This window comes from Pan troglodytes, chromosome Y (genome assembly GCF_028858775.2).
Source record: "Pan troglodytes isolate AG18354 chromosome Y, NHGRI_mPanTro3-v2.0_pri, whole genome shotgun sequence".
Taxonomy (NCBI): domain Eukaryota; kingdom Metazoa; phylum Chordata; class Mammalia; order Primates; family Hominidae; genus Pan; species Pan troglodytes.
In genome coordinates, this window is record NC_072422.2 from 15,300,905 (window position 1) to 15,318,270 (window position 17,366).

Consider the following 17,366-nt stretch of genomic DNA (forward strand, 5'->3'; position numbering starts at 1 on the left):
TTATAAAAAGTGATGATCTTGTAAAATTTTCTCAAGAAAATACTCCTTCCTTGCAGATTAGTCTGTTAATTGTAAAAATTATGGACTGCAAAACTTCAGGAACTTCATGTGTTTCATTTCTTTAGGTGTATAATCAGGAAAAGTAATTGGTTTAGTTATTTAGGTCCAAATCTTTTTATTTTTAACATTCGATGATTTCTTAAACCTTTAAGCAATCCCGTCTGAAACTTTATGCAGTTATGTTTTATACACTTCATTGTCCCAAAAGTGTGAGGTTTAAAGCATTTCCATTCATATCATCAATTAAATCTGATAGGCTGAGAGTGGTGGCTCATGCCTGTAATTTTAGGATTACACTTTGGGAGTCCAAGGAGGATGGATCAGGATTTTAAAGAGTGGCCTGGCAAACATGGTGAAATGCATTCTGTACTAAAAATATGAAAAATTAGCCAGCTGTGGTGCATACTTATCTAATACCAGTTACTCAGGATGCTGAGGCAGAAGAAGAGCTTGACCCAGAAGGCGGAGTTTGCAGTAAGCCAAGACGGAGCCACTGCATCCCAGCTTGGGCGACAAAGCTACGTTTCATCTCAAAAAAAAAAAAAAAAAAAAAAAAAAAACTGATAAAATCCCAACCATTCTAAATTATTCCTATTTGTAAGAACTTATTACTAAACTGTTATAACAACCACTGCCAAAACTTTCAAGAAAAAATTATCATGAGTACCACCCAAGACAAAACACCTACTTTCCACTATTTAAACTAGGAACATTTAATTTCATTATGCTATGCACTTCAGAAACTTAGCTAGTTCAGTTTTGATTTAGGTAAAAAAAAAAAAAAAAAAAAAAAGGTTTCATTATCATATCCTCTTTCAGTCACCGAACGCTTCAAGTAGAATGTTACAGATGTTTTAAACTTTAGTATCAACCACATCTATTTATTTCCTTTGACCTGTACTATTCCTCTAAAAGATAAACGTTTTATGGTGAGGCAGACAGTTTTGTAGTCTTTCTGAAGGCTTCTCAAACATTTTAAGCTTATAAGTTTTTAAAGAGAAACAGCCTAATTGGAAAACTTGCGCCGCTTGCAAGGGAGATGTAACATATGCCTAATTTTGTATCTATTTATGTTCAAAGAAACAAAGGAAAATGTTCAGCAAACAACAGAATTTACTCTCCTATTGAATTTGCTTTTAAGCATGTGCAGCTAACCAATAACATCAGGAATTTTCTATTACTGTAAAATTTTATTCTGAACATTTTAATGTAGATATTACATCTAAACAGATAGTTTTCAAATAGCATTAACAAGTATGAAATTACTTTGAAGAAAATTCCTTTTCCTTTGAATACCTCAAAACCTTCATGGAGGAAGTTAGTATCTACCTGTCTCCACAAAGCCCATATGCTTCTTTTAGTAATATGCAGGTAACAATGCAGAAATAACATTTCAATTTTCGATTTTCAAACAAGGTTTGGTATGCAATAACTATTATTTGGAATACTTGCTTTAATATCTGCTTCAGTCTCCTTTTCAGATCGACTTTCCCGACCATCTACTGTAGATGCCACATAACTTCACTTACCATATGCTTCACGACGAGCAGGGTGAACCCTACCCAGAGAAGGTGGATTCCTTTGGTCTTTTCTGCCAGTGTGCTCATGACCACAAAAGTAAAAATCACTGCAGCTTCTTGAGTAACTTTCTTGACTTCTGCCATATCTATCTCGTGTATTGTTATAATCAGAGTGGCTGCTTCCACCATAAGACATCCGAGGCCCTCTTGCAGGTGGTGCACCATGAGAGGTCCCTGCAGGGTTGATAAAATAATATGTTGGACTATATTTAAACACTTTTACTGCCACCACTAAAGGATGAATTAGTTAAAGTGCTATTTGGAAATATCTGCTTTCCTCTGCCCTTGTTGACAGGATAGATATTAATTAAGCCTGCATTGGTCAGAAGGTTTTATTTAAAAGAAGTGTAGGAGTAGTATTTTGAAGCTTAACAAATTTAATTCTGAAGTAAACGTTGAGTCACTTTTTCTGCACATGAAGTTCTCTCCTTCATATCGTTCCCTACGTTTTATACTGTTAGACTACTCAATATTTAAATATGTTATATTGTCCTTTATAATTTTCCTTAGAATTTCATTAAAATAATGATCTGGACTATTACATAAAATTCTTTAATTTAAAAATCCATCCTGGACTCTTACCATATCCCTGAAATTCATTTTTGTAAGAACTTCCACTTGCACAATCAGAATGATCTCTACCACGGGTTTTGTCGTAGCCACCACTATCACTAAATTGAAAAAAAAATTTTTAATGTCAGAATAAACAATTTAAGAAATCTATTTGATAAATCCAGATAATGTTATAGTACCTATATCCTTTAGAGGAATGTTCATCCCGACTAGATTGACCATTATCATGGTATGCATAGCCTCTAGATGGTGGAGCATAATCCCTGGTTTCTTGGGAGCTTGGATGATTTCTGTGTGAGTAAGTTTAAGCAACAAATTTTAAATTTTCAACTTCTACTATCCAACATATAACTAAATTACAACTTAAACACAATTAAATTGCCAAACATCTAAAAAGATATTTCTCCAAATAAAATAGGCAAATGCCCAAAAACACATGGAACAGATACTAATAATCAGTGATTCATAAAATGCATTTCACATCCAAAATGAGATTCCAGACTTCACACACACACACTAGAATGGCATTACATTTTAAAAAGCAGGAAGTAGCAAGTGTTTGAGAGTATGTAGATAAATTGGAACCCTAATACAATGTTAGCTGGAATGAATAACTTAAGAAATCTTTTTGACAAGTCCAGAAAAAGTTATAGTACCTATATCCTCTAGAGTGATGTTCATCCCGACTAGAATGACCATAATCATGATATGCATAGTCTCTAGATGGTGGAGCATAATCCCTAGTTTCTCAGGAGCTTGGATGATTTCTGCGTGCATAAGTTTAAGCAACACATTTTAAATTTTCAACTTCTAGTATCCAAAACGTAACTAAGTTACAACTTAAACAAAATTAAAAGGTCCAAAACCTAAATGGATATTTCTTCAAATAAAATAGGCAAATGCCCAAAAAGCACATGAACAGATACTCACAATCAGTGATTCAGAAAATGCACTTCAAATCCAAAATGAGATACCATAATTCACACACACACACACACACACACACACACACTGGAATGGCAATAAAAGCAGGAAATAGCAAGTGTTTGACAGGATGCAGATAAATTGGAACCCTGATACAATGCTAGTTGGAATGGAAAATGGTGCAGCTACTATGGAGAAATGTAGTGGTTCCTCAAGAAAACAATATAATTATCATACTACCAAGCAATTCCACTCATATACACCCCGAATTGAATACGTGTACTCAAACAAATATGCGTGCATAGAAATACTGCGGTGGAAACAACCCAAATAAAATAATGAGTTAACAGCTTGTGGAAGGAGTGAAGTGCTATGATGTAAATGAACCTTCAGGACATCATGGAAAAGGAAAGGAGAGAGATACAAAAAGTCGTGTAGTGTTTGAGCCCATTAACATTAAATGCCCACAACAGTAAGTTCAGAGGCAGAACACTGACTGGTGTTTGCTAGCAGCTGAGGGAAGGGAGAAAATGGAAGGAACTGCTTAACTGGTAGTTGGAGTTTTATTTTGGCGTCATGAAAATGTTTTGGAACTCGATGGAGGTAGTTGTTGCATGACATAGAATGTATTAAATGCCACTTAACTGTTTACCTTATAATAATTAATTTTGTTATGTTTATTTCATCATCAAAACAAAAATAATCAACTTTTTAAAATTTTTTCCTTTACCCATCCTTAGCTGCATAACCGTCATCTCTTAGAGACATATGGTCATTTCTCCAGGAAGAGATTGGCTCTCTGAGTGGAGGACCTCCCTAATTCCCTCTTCCATATGATACGGGACCTTTAACATTAAAATGTTGGAACATTATGTAAAGAACACCTAATCTGAAACACTATTTTCTCTTCTCTCAAACAACTTTTTAAAATTATTTCTTCTATGACTCCATTCTTTGTTTCCTAAATTACTAGACAGTCATGACACTGTGAATATTTCTTATGGCTTTGGATAATCCCATGGCTCCCACAAGGCCAGTTCTTCTAACGAAGCTGAAGGCAAACATTAATTCTTAGGTAAAAGTTCATTTGTAATGGTTAAGAACTACTTAGTTACTATTTTCCTTTTCATATGAATTACTGATGACTACAAATGACATAGGGAAAACATGTAAAACCACCAAATCTTCACAATTTGAAAGTTTACATACATTGTCCTTTCTCAGCTGAGGAAGGTAAATTTTCCCACATAGTTCAATCTACCTCACAAACACAAATACTGCTACCTTTGAACGACTGCATGCTAAACTTTTACATGAAAGTTCTCCTTTCTCTCTAAGTGGTTGGCTCTATCTTAAATGTTGACAAATTAAAATGTACTAGTGAAAACTTTCTAATGATAGCCAAGATTTACTTTTACTGCAATAAACAACACTATTAAAGGGGTCATTACAACATCGTTGCTGTTTCAAAATAGAAAAAATTATCCTTTAATATACTCTTCACAGTGCTATTCCTTAAAGGTCAGCCTTTCACCTATGATATGTTCACTAGCTAATTTTCCAATGGAAATGTGTTGGCTTGGGTATCCTGAAGTCAATAAATACCTGACTTCACCAATACTCTACTTATGAAATGTAAAATTGGAAATGTCAGTTTTTAATTTCCTCCATATTAGGATGGAGGACTAAGTAAGAATTTTAATTTGTTCTGCTTACTTTCTTTGCTGGAAACTTCTGTTTCTTGTCTTGCTTTCTTCTGTTCAGTCTGCAATCTTACAATTGTCCTTCTCAAAAATATTACTTCTATTCAATCCTACTGCTCACATCATGTTGCTTAGTACTAAATTCTCTCCTCAAATAATTTCCAACCTTACACTAAGGATATTGTGTTAATGTTTAAACATCCTAGAACAATCTTAATTATTGATTTACAGTTCAGCTAATAACTCAATTTAAAAATTACATGGATTCTGTTATTTGGGGGAAGATCTTAAATCCCTTACAAGACCTCTTGCAGCCACGTCGCCCATTGTTTCTACCTTGAAACTTCTTTTTTTATTTCTGGGCCCAAAATATTTGCCCAGATTTGCTCGTGGCTGCTTCCTCCCCAGTGTTCCAAAGTCATCCAAAATTCCTTAAACTGTTTATTCACCTTGAAAATCTAAGAACCTCCTTTATTGGCCTTCTCAACATTTATGTGCACATAACATTCCTATTTATTTTTACACAACAAAATATGTGAGATTAAGTAATTTAGAAATAACATTGGCTGGGTGTGGTGTCTCACACCAGTAATCCCAACACTTTGGGAGGCCGAGGCAGGTGGTTCATGAGATGAAGAGATAGAGACCATCCTGGCCAACAGGGTGAAACCCTCTCTCGCTCAAAGTAGCAAAATTAGGTGGGCATGGTGGCGTGGCCTGTAGGCAGGAGAATCAGTTGAACCCAGGAGGCAGAGGTTGCAGTGAGCCAAGATCGACCCACTGCAATCCAGCCTGTTGACACAGTGAGACTCTGTCTTAAAAAACAAACAGACAAAAACTCTACACAAATTACCTGCTCTTTTGCTTGAAAACTAGGGGGAAAAAGGAAATTATCATAGATTACTATACAGAAGTCAAAATTATCTCCAGAGTTACCACAAAGCCATGAACCAAAAGCTACCCTTGGTTTCTACCACAGCTTGAAATACTAATTTATAAGAGTGAATAAAAATGTGCTTTCTGCTATGTGCCAGGAAATGTGCTAGATGTAACAGAAATAAAAGCAACTAGGAAGACTTAAATATGCACTACATACAATTTCACAATCAATAGATTCATACATGGTACAGCAAGTACAAAATACCTACAATACGCAATGAGGAAGAAAATATGAAATCTAAGTGGTTTTTGAAGCATAAATTGATATTTTTGAGACACACACGGGGAAGGATAATTCTTAAGAAGTCCAAAAAAGCATTTTGGGGATAGCGTAAAGAGGAACAGAGGCTAAAAACAGATTGAGATAATGTTATTTATCATTTTTTTAATTTGCTATATTTTTTTGCTATAGAGTCTTGCTCTGTTGCCAGCCTGAAGGGCAGTGGCATGATCTCAGCTCACTACAACCTCCGCCTCACAGGTTCAACTGATTCCCCTGCCTCGGCCTACCAAGTAGCTGCAGCTACAGGCACACACCACCACTCCCGGTGGATTTTTTGTATTTTAGTAGAGGCAGGGTTTCACCATGTTGGCCATGATGGTTTCATTCTCCTAACATCATGATATGCCTGCCTTGGCCTCCCAAAGTGCTGGGATTACAGGCTTTAATAAAAAGTGCACATAAAAACAATGGCGCCTCAGCACCATCTCCCACAACTTGCCCAAATTTCAGACATGTCCGACAGTTAAAGGTAGAATCCTCAAGAAAAATCGATGAGTTTAACAAAAATGAATTTCTTAAAAGGACTAATATCACACTGCTCCCACCAAGCCCAGCCTGATTAGGATCATGTTATAAAGCAAAAAAGTTCTAAAGGGCCCAGAATGGAATGAACTTGACACAATGTAAAGGAATTCAACAGTTAACAGAATTACATAAAAGTTTAAAGCTTTAGTAAATACACAATCCCTAGATTTAAGACTCAATAGGACAACAGACCAATGTTTGGATCAAAACAAATCCTCAAACACACTGGGGAAATGAGTAATTAGGTATTCATGTTACATACATCACTCTGGTGACAGGGAAAAAACGTCCTCAGGAGAAAAGAGCAAGGATGGGGAAAAAATGCCAGTTACTTCTTGTGTTATCCAACTTCAATGTTCTCCTATTTTTTTCTATTTTCAAGTACTTAACACTTCCTTAAATGTAAAGGTCTTATTTAAACCCACTTTCTCAAAAATATATTTTCAGAAAATGGGAGAGAATCTTTCCTTCTTGTGAGTCTGTCTAGATGTCTATCCACAGTTTGTCTGTGCTCTAGAAGTATTTCCATGAATTGGAAGTAATTGCGTTAATGGCATGTAATAAATGTTGACTTTTTCCTTTCATTTACATGAGGGTCCCTTATAAGTTTAAAGCTCTTCAAAACCTTTGAAGATCTATTTACACTCATATTGAAATACAAACATAGAAAAAGGTTACCATATATTAATTTATATAAGGTTAATTCCAATACCCTTCCAACTACAGTTGAATGTATATGGCACAAAGAAGAGGATGTCTTCATATGGCATTCTACTATCTTCAAAAGTTATGTAATTCTAAAAAGACCTAGAAATACTGTTAACTGAAGAAGAGAGTTAGAATATTATTAATGAGAGACTCTACCTCTCCATTCATATCTTTGGCAGTATTCTTAGCATCTGCAGGGTTCTCAAAAGTAATAAATACAAAGCCTCTGGATTTGCTGGTTCAATCCTTTATCAAAAGAACTAAAATATATGAAAACATTTTACATTGATATAATGGACTCGTCAAGGTACTAACCATCTAAAAGTTACATCAAATCAAAAATAATTGCATTTCCCATCACTAGTATTATACTTCATACTGGTCACCCCTATAGTCAGCCTATTTTGTTCCAGTTTGTTCCCTAACTCCACAACACGTTTAGTTTTCCTTATTTTCGTTTCTAAGTAGTAGGTGATCCTTACCACAGATCCTTAACCTGCTACTGTGAGAATTTTCCAAATATCAAATAGATAACTTCAAAATAAGAGTTTAAAAACAATAAGGCATTTTAATGTAGGTATACAATGAACTTTGAAAAACATGTTTTTTCAAAACATATATATAACAGACATATTTTAAATATACATATTGAAATATACATATGAAAATACACACACACACACACACGCACACACGGTTTTAAGGGTTACCTTCTGATATGGGACCATGTTTCTCAAATACTGCTTTAAGCATCTTTTCATTGGTTTCCCTATTGAGGCCACCAATGAAAAGCTTGCCCGGATGATCTGCTTCTACCATTGTGCTGCAAATGGTCAAAGAAAAATCTATATTTAGATAAAAATAAATAAGCTAAAAAGATAAAATTTTATTACGTACCGTGTTGAAAACTCAAGTGAAATTCCCTTTCAGAGCCTGACATCTTTTTTAGTACTTCTTACTTTAAATACAAAAATCAATTCAAGATGGATTAAAGACTTAAACGTTAGACCTAAAACCATAAAAACCCTAGAAGAAAACCTAGGCAATACCATTCAGGACATAGGCATGGGCAAGGACTTCATGTCTAAAACACCAAAAGCAATGGCAACACAAGACAAAATTGACAAATGGGATCTAATTAAACTAAAGAGCTTCTGTACAGCAAAAGAAACTACCATCAGAGTGAACAAGCAACCTACAAAATGGGAGAAAATCTTTGCAACCTACTCATCTGACAAAGGGCTAATATCCAGAATCTACAATGAACTCAAACACATTTACAAGAAAAAAACAAACAACCCCATCCAAAAGTGGGCAAAGGACATGAACAGACAGTTCTCAAAAGAAGACATTTATGCAGCGAAAAAACACATGAGAAAATGCTCATCATCGCTGGCCATCAGAGCAATGCAAATCAAAACCACAATGAGATACCATCTCACACCATTAGAATGGCAATCATTAAAAAGTCAGGAAACAACAGGTGCTGGACAGGATGTGGAGAAATAGGAACACTTTTACACTGTTGGTGGGACTGTAAACTAGTTCAACCATTGTGGAAGTCAGTGTGGCGATTCCTCAGGGATCTAGAACTAGAAATACCATTTGACCCAGCCATCCCATTACTAGGTATATACACAAAGGACTATAAATCATGCTGCTATAAAGACACATGCACACGTATGTTTACTGCGGCACTATTCATAATAGCAAAGACTTGGATCCAACCCAAATGTCCAACAATGATAGACTGGATTAAGAAAATGTGGCACATATACACCATGGAATACTATGCAGCCAAAAAAATGATGAGTTCATGTCCTTTGTAGGGACATGGATGAAATTGGAAATCATCATTCTCAGTAAACTATCGCAAGAACAAAAAACCAAACACCGCATATTCTCACTCACAGGTGGGAACTGAACAATGAGATCACATGGACACAGGAAGGGGAACATCACATTCTGGGGACTGTTGTGGGGTAGGGGGAGGGGAGAGGGATAGCATTGGGAGATATACCTAATGCTAGATGACCAGTTAGTGGGTGCAGTGCACCAGCGTGGCACATGTATACATATGTAACTAACCTGCACAATGTGCACATGTACCCTAAAACTTAAAGTATAATAATAAAAGAAAAAAAAGAAAAATAAATAAATAAATATGTAAAATTTCTAACATACAGAGCAAAGGGGGCACTGACTTCATGGATAAATGCTGCATTTTAATATGGACCTGACAAAATCTCATTTCTAAAACTTAGATAAGAAAAGCTATTGTAATTTTCCTAAGTTGTAATGTGAAGGAGTGCCCCATTTAAATAATTTTATTTGAAAACTATATATTTATGAGGTACAGTGTGAGGTTTTGTGTATTTTCTTTCTTGAGATGTATATCCCCTGTTGCCAAAATGCACTGCTCATTGCCGCCTCCTCCACCCAGCCTCAACTGATCTTCCCATAACTCAGCTTCCCAAGTAGCTGGTACTACCGGGGCTTTTTACCAGAGCTGGGAAATTTTTTGTGTTTTTTTTTTAAATAGACATGCGTTTCCCCATATTGCCCAAGCCAGTCTCCAAATCCTGGGTTCAAGTGATTTGCTGGCTTGGGACTATTAGAGTGATGGCATTTCAACGGTGAACCACCACGCCCAGCGGGATATGTGGATAAAAGATTAAATCAAGGTAATTAAAATGTTCTTGGGGGAGAACACTTAAAATATCTTACCATCTTTCAGTGATTTGAAATATACAATAGGTCAAAGATCCCCAAACCCTGGCCTTCAACCCATACCTATCTGTGGCCTGATTGTGATGCCGGAGGATGACCTGTAATACCTGTCTGTGGAGAATGTAACGCCTGAGGATGACCTGAGGTGGTACAGTTTTATCTGGAAACCATCCTCCCTACTCCCTCGCTGGCCCTCCCTGTCCCCGTGACAGCCTCACTGCCCCACCTGGCCTCTGTCACATTGCTCCTACCGGAAGACCCGCCCCACCACGTGCCCCTCGGAGACCTGCCGCCAGTCCCCACTCCCAAACGTGTCCACCTCGCCGCCTTCTTCCCCTGCGCAACCCTTGTCTGAGGAAAAACTGGCTTCCACTAAACCAGTCCCCGATGCGAAAATGGCAATAGATTAAAGGAGTCCATTATGTTACCCAGGCTGGTCTCCAACTCCTGACCTCAAGCCATCCTCCTACCTCCACTTCCCAAAATGCTAGGATTACAGGAGTAAGTCCGTGTGCCGGGTTAATGGAATAACTTAAGCGCATCTATTTTGTTCCCGTTTTAGGCTATCTAACTCCATTTGTCTGGATTACACCTACTTATTCGGTTTAAATTATTTATGGTGCCAGGGATACATGAAACATGTTTCAAATACTGTCATGCAACGAAGGAGACAATTACAGGCTTTACAGAGGCAAACTGAAACTGAGATTATTTACGGCCCCAGACTTCTACATAAACTAACGTAATACAATTTATGTCAAAATCTGGTAATTCCCGTCAAGCAAATCAGACATGTGACATGCGCTGACTAAAAGTATAAGTTTTTAATAGCCTTGGTTAAGTATATTGCCTGTATTTTGAATGATGACCACATTCACAGAGAAAACCCTCTTGAATAAAAAGTGCACATGGCGCCTTAGCACCATCTCCCACAACTTGCCCACATGTCGGACATATCCGACAGTTAAAGGTAGAATCCTCAAGAAAATTAATGAGTTTAACAAAAATGAGTTTCTTAATAGCACTAAGGAGTTCTCTCCCCACTGTCTCCTCCTATAATTCAACACCCTCACATGGAAAACCCATCCCCTTTTACAGATAAAATCGCAAAACTTTTCTTTCTGTTCTTATCAAGAGACCAACGTGTCCAGAGAAACAGAAAATACACGTGCTTTTCAGCAGGACAAACAGCCTCAGGGTCGCCCGGCTCTCATGTCGTATGCATCCGGCTTTGGAACACCACGGGGCCAACTGTGGGAAGGACAGCTGGAACTGGCCTGAGGGGGAAGGACGCCAGAAGCCGTGCCCGAAAATCTCGCCTACCTCCAGCGGCCAATCATTGCGAGGGCGGGGGGCGTCGACCAGTTATTGCGAGGACTGTAGGCGTCTTACCAGGCACCCTGCCCCTAGTTGGCAGGCAGCTCCATCCTCCCGCGGTAAGCCTCCTCTGAGAAGCTGCTTGTGCCTGGCGGCGGCGGATTCCGACACACGCGGACTGTAAGCCCTTTGGCATTGTGGGCATAGAAGACCTACACCCTAACTGGCATCCTGAGTGTGGCAAGACATTAACCCACAGGGAACACATGAAACATCTCACTTCATTAGGCAGGTTAGGCTGATGGTACTAAATACTGCAGATCCAGAGGGGAGAGAGAAGAACCAGGCGAGGACGCCGCAGCTGCGGTGGCTTGGAGGGGAGTGGGGCAGGGCGGGTGCCTGGGAGAAAAGTCGACGGGTAAGTTGCTGGGGTGGAATTCGTCTGCACCAGAAGCTGAAACCCCACAAGGACTCTATCAGGTCTAGGCAAACACAGACTCCGAGTTCCATGCTTCCTCCCTGAGGATGCTGTACTCACAGGGGCGTTCCAAAGGACCTCTCATCCTGTGCCCCTGGGCACGCGGGAGGCCAGCCGCCATGGTCGCCAATGCGATAACCCGTGTGCACTGCCTCACTGGCACAGATCCTCCCGCAAGCGCAGCAGTGGCCGTCGTGCCTGCCAGTGAGGCTCTGGAAGCCCAGGGCCTCGGCCTCCGACTCCAGGGCTACTGTGTACAGCTAACCCTGCTGGGTATCTGGGCCCCATGGTGAGTGTGGCGGGCTGTGGGCCCTGCGGGGCTCCCCAGGAACCCTGTATCCACGTGGGTGTGGCACATGTTTCTCAGAAGGGCAAGGCCCAGGGGCCCTTCCGGGAGCTTCCTCTAGAGTCTAGGGGTGCCAAGGACATGAGATGGGCAGTGTAGGCCTTAGTCTGTGGGAGCCTCAAGGAGGGCACCATGTTAAGGGGGAGGTGCTGCAGGAGAGGGCAGCCTGTGCGCAGAGCAGGGAGGCAACCCTGGGGGAGGAGGCATGCTAGTGGCTAGTGGGGGATGACATCATGACAGAGATAGAGGTGGTGGCCAAGGAGGAGGCCAATGTGGAGCGGCAGCAGGAGGACCCGCAGGCACAGCTTGGCCCTGGCCCCAGGACGCCCCGGCCAGCAACCAACTCGCTGGACGTCCTTCACTTGGAGCTGGGCTCCAGTCAATGTCCCAGGCTGCAGCGCATCCACGGCTTCTGGGCCAGAGCCATATCCTTGCAGCTGCCCATTCGGGATGGCTGACAGCAGTGGGTGGGCGCCGAGCTCTCAGGAGCGGGGTTGGGGGAAACAAGGTGGAAGGCACCGGGGCTCAGCCAGGATTCAGGACATGGGGGACAACGAGGGGAACCAAGGACAGATTCGTGCAGATAGAAGGGCAACTTAATTGCGGGCACCCTGAGGGCACGTTATAGGGACAGGAAGCCAAGCACAGCACTCACAAGGGAGAATAGCACCTCAAAGGACCCTTCATAAACAGCAGAAAGTTGAAGGACACATTTCACTGGGAAAATCCCTGGAGGAAGGGGAATCTGCGCGCCCAGGCCAGCCATGGAAATACCCCTGCTCCCGGTACCTGTGTCCAGCAGGCTTATCCTAGAAACACAAGGTGCTCAATACTCGGGTTCACCGTGCACGGGGCTGCTGTCCTCTGCAAGGCAGGCACCAGCTCCCCAGACACGATTTCTTCCCTCTGCCGGCGCTGCATCCAAGGATGTTTAGGCCCTGAGCATATACAACCTCCCGTGAAACCACTAGAGTCTCACGGAGAGAGCCAGGCACAGCCCTGCAGCTACTTCTACCCACAGCGGTTCCCTCGGGTGGACACGCCCACCCCTCAGTGAGACCAGGAGAAGAGGACAGCGCACACACGGACAGCAGCAGAGCCTGTCCAGCACCCAGCACATGAGGGCCTCCCGCAGCTCAGGAACCCTGAGCAAGTAGCTGCCTCACACCACAACACCCCGCCGGCAATCCCCTCCCCACTTTTTCTGTGCCTGTCCCTGGTCAGAGCAGGCTGTCTTGGCCTGCCTCCACCTGCCGCCAAGACCACCACAGCTGCGAAGGTGCCCCCCAACACCAGACAGAGGACCAGGAAGGGAGGGTGCCAGACCAAAGGCCTGCGGGGTAGCCCTGCCCCACACTCTCCGTGCTCTTGCAAAGTTGCAGGGTGTTTCTCTGTGAGAGGTGACAGCGTGCTGGCAGTCCTCACAGCCCTCGCTCGCTCTCCGTGCCTCCTCTGCCTGGGCTCCCACTTTGGCGGCACTTGAGGAGCCCTTTGGCCCACCACTGCACTGTGGGAGCCCCTTTCTGGGCTGGCCAAGGCCGTAGCCGGCTCCCTCAGCTTGCAGGGAGATATGGAGGGAGAGGCGCGAGCGGGAACCCGGGCTGCGCGCGGCGCTTGCGGGCCAGCTGGCGTTCCAGGTGGGCGTGGGCTTGGCGGGCCCTGCCCTCGGAGCAGCCTGCCGGCCCTGCCAGCCGCGTGCAATCAGGGGCTTAGCACCCGGGCCAGCGGCTGCGGAGGGTGTACTGGGTCCTCCAGCAGTACCAGCCCACCGGCGCTGTGCTCAATTTCTCGCCGGGCCTTAGCTGCCTTTCCGCGGGGCAGGGGTCCGTACCTGCAGCCCTCCATGCCTGAGCCCCCCACCCCCTCCGTGGGCTCCTGTGCGGTCCGAGCCTCCCTGAGGAGCGCCGCCCCCTACTCCACGGCGCCCAGTCTCATCGACCACCCAAGGTCTGAGGAGTGCGAGCGCATGGCGTGGGACTGGTAGGCAGCTCCACCTGCAGCCCCAGTGCGGGATCCACTGGGTGAAGCCAGCTAGGCTCCTGAGTCTGGTGGGGACATGGAGAGCCTTTATATATAGCTCAGGGATTGTAAATACACCAATCGACACTCTGTATCTAACTCAAGGTTTGTACACACACCAATCAGCACCCTGTGTCTAGCTCAGGGTTTGTGAGGGCACCAACTGACACTCTGTATCTAGCTGCTCTGGTGGGGCCTTGGAGAACCTTTATGTCTAGCTGAGGGATTGTAAATACACCAATTGGCACTCTGTATCTAGCTCAAGGTTTGTAAACACACCAATCAGCACCCTGTGTTTAGCTCAAGGTTTGTGAATGCACCAATCAACACTCTGTATCTAGCTACTCTGGTAGGGCCTTGGAGAACCTTTGTGTCCATACTCTGTATCTAACTAATCTGATGGGGACATGGAGAACCTTTGTATCTAGCTCAGGGATTGTAAACGCACCAATCAGTGCTCTGTCAAAAGAGGCCACTCGGCCCTACCAATCAGCAGGATGTGGATGGGGCCAGATAAGACAATAAAAGCAGGCTGCCCAAGCCAGCATTGGCAACCCGCTCGGGTCCCTTTCCACACTGTGGCAGCTTTGTTCTTTCATTCTTTGCAATAATTCTTGCTACTGCTCACTCTTTGGGTCCACACTTGCTTTTATGAGCTGTAACACTCACCGCGAAGGTCTGCAGCTTCACTCCTGAGCCAGCGAGACCAAGAGCCCACTGGGAGGAATGAACAACTCCAGACGCGCTGCCTTAAGAGCTGTAACACTCACCGCAAAGGTCTGCAGCTTCACTCCTGAGCCAGCGAGACCACGAAGCCACTAGAAGGAAGAAACTCCGAACACATCCGAACATCTGGAGGAACAAACTCCAGACGCGCCACCTTAAGAGCTGTAACACTTACCGTGAGGGTCCGCGGCTTCATTCTTGAAGTCAGTGAGATCAAGAAGCCACCCATTCTAGACACACCTGCACGCTCACCTAATCATCTGGTGGCTCCTTGACCAGAGGCAGATTGTGCGTCACACCCAGGTGTTGGTTGGCCGGGATCACAAACGATGATGAAGTCAGGCCTGCTAAGCTACATGATGGATTTGCAGGTCAGGCTAAGGAGCCTGGGTCTGCGGGAGGGGTCCGTTGTCTGGGTCAGGGTGAGATCCCCCTCGGACCCGGGGTGTCTCAGCGGGAGAGCTAGGAAGGGGAAATACATGCTTCACTCCAGCTAGCAGGTCACCTCAGCCCAGCTACATGAAATGGTCTTTTGAGGTCGTCTTCTTTCTCCATCTTGGCCAGGTAAGGGGAGGAACTCAGCCATCCCAGGTACCGACGGTAGGACGACGTTTTCCTTTTGTCACAACCTTTATTTCCACAATGAAGTGATCGTTCAGGAGTATTGCCTTGGACTCCTCAGTAAGGGGTGCCTCCCAGCATGGTAGGGAAGCTGATGTGTGGGAGGGTAGGTCTGTCATGAACCTTTCTGACTTCTCTCTTTCCAGGATACAGGATGTCTCATTCCACTGCAGTCCAGTGGTTGTGGGATCATGAAGGTCAAGCCTCCAGCTGCAGGCACTACACTTTCTACCTGAGCTTCTACGGTCGGTTGGCTGACCATGACTGCCCAGGTTCTGGCAGGATTCCTGAGATGGGTGCCACAGTGGGACATCATGGGAAAGAACCTTGCCTTGGCCTCTGGGGAACTGACTTTGAGCCATGACCTGACCTGTCCTGTACCCACTTCTGCAGTACCCCAGATCATCAGCCAGAGCCTGCCATACTCAGGATGCCAGTTAGGGTGTTGCTCTTCCATGCCCACAATTCCAAAGGGCTCACAGTCCACGTGTGCCAGGCTCAATCCCCTGCAGTACTTCCCCAGAGAGGGAGGCCATTAGAGAGGGAACAGAGAGGAGGCCAGTTGAGTGGTCTAGGGCTGGGGACTGAGAGGCCTTTGATTCCTGGAGTTGTGCCCCACGTGGAGAATCCAAGCCTCAGGGAGGTGACTGCAGTGAGCAATCCCACGCCATCCATGGGCTGTTGGAGAAATGGCCATCAGGGAACTGTAACATCCTCATTGCAGGATTGGGGCACCTTAAGTCACCTAAGAGGCATAAGTGTCTAAGGTCGGAGGGTGAGAAGCAAGTCTCAAGGGGTAGCTGTCTCATCAAACTTAGAGGGCTCCCTTCCCTGCCCTGAGGCTGGCTACCACTTGAGACTCAGTTTGGGCTCAGCCAGGGCCCTCTCGCCCTCCAGGCAGATGTCCCCCCGAGGCAGATGTCCTCCCAAAATGGCTCTCTGAGGCCCATCGTTTTCTGTTACAATGACCCGAGGGTCCCCTGACATGCTTTCTCCCCTCTGCCATCGTCACTCACACTGCCCTGCTCCCCAGGGACAAGAGAGGCCACTGCACAGGGAATCTGGAAGACCACACTGGGCTCACAGGGGAGGAAATGTAAAGAGATTGCACAATGGCTGGGACCTTTGGTGTTTGTCCAGGGAGGGGAACTGGCTGGGATTTAAGGCCTATCTGAGTAGTGGTTTGGACACCCAGTGTTACTTATCATGATGAAGACCTGCTATTTCACATCCCCTAATATTAATATGGAAGTTATTTTCTTAGAATAGTGAAACAATGAGTACAAAGAAACAGTGTTTGTTCTGATTCATATGGAAATGCTGCAGACGCGTCCATTTTCCATTACAATTCTTATGTGAGAATTGAAGTGTATATTGAGTTTTAGGATACATTTTGATTGTTCTACTCCTGGCAAATTTTGTGGTCATGTTTGCAATGTAGAGCCATAGAATCCAGAACATTTTTGAGTGACTTTCAACTTCTTTTAGGGTACTTAATTGTACGTTTTTATTTTCTCACCCTGTGGTTCTCTTCAGTTTATTATTTGAACTTTATATGCAAGCTGATAAATTTGTTTTCTTATTTGTCTCTTGTGGAAATTTGTTTTAAATGACATTATTTTCTGTTAGATATGTGAGTTTGACTGTGAGTACTTTTTCTAGTACAAATTTTTTATTTTCATTTGTTAGTTTTGTGTGTTTCTGTGTGTGTGTGTGTGTGTGTGTGTTTAGAAGGAGTCTTGCTCTGTCACCCAGGCTGGAGTGAAGTGGCAGGATCTTGGCTCACCTCAACCTCCGCCTGCCAGCTTCAAGCGATTCCCCTGCCTCAGCCTCC

At 43.5% G+C, this 17,366-nt stretch overlaps 2 pseudogenes; one reads left to right on the plus strand and one right to left on the minus strand.

Moving 5' to 3' along the window:
- The window catches only part of LOC736791 (RNA-binding motif protein, Y chromosome, family 1 member F/J-like), a 366,893-nt pseudogene that overhangs the window by 261,286 nt on the left and 88,241 nt on the right, over nt 1-17,366 (plus strand).
- The window catches only part of LOC107971272 (RNA-binding motif protein, Y chromosome, family 1 member F/J-like), a 61,064-nt pseudogene continuing 45,165 nt past the window's right edge, over nt 1,468-17,366 (minus strand).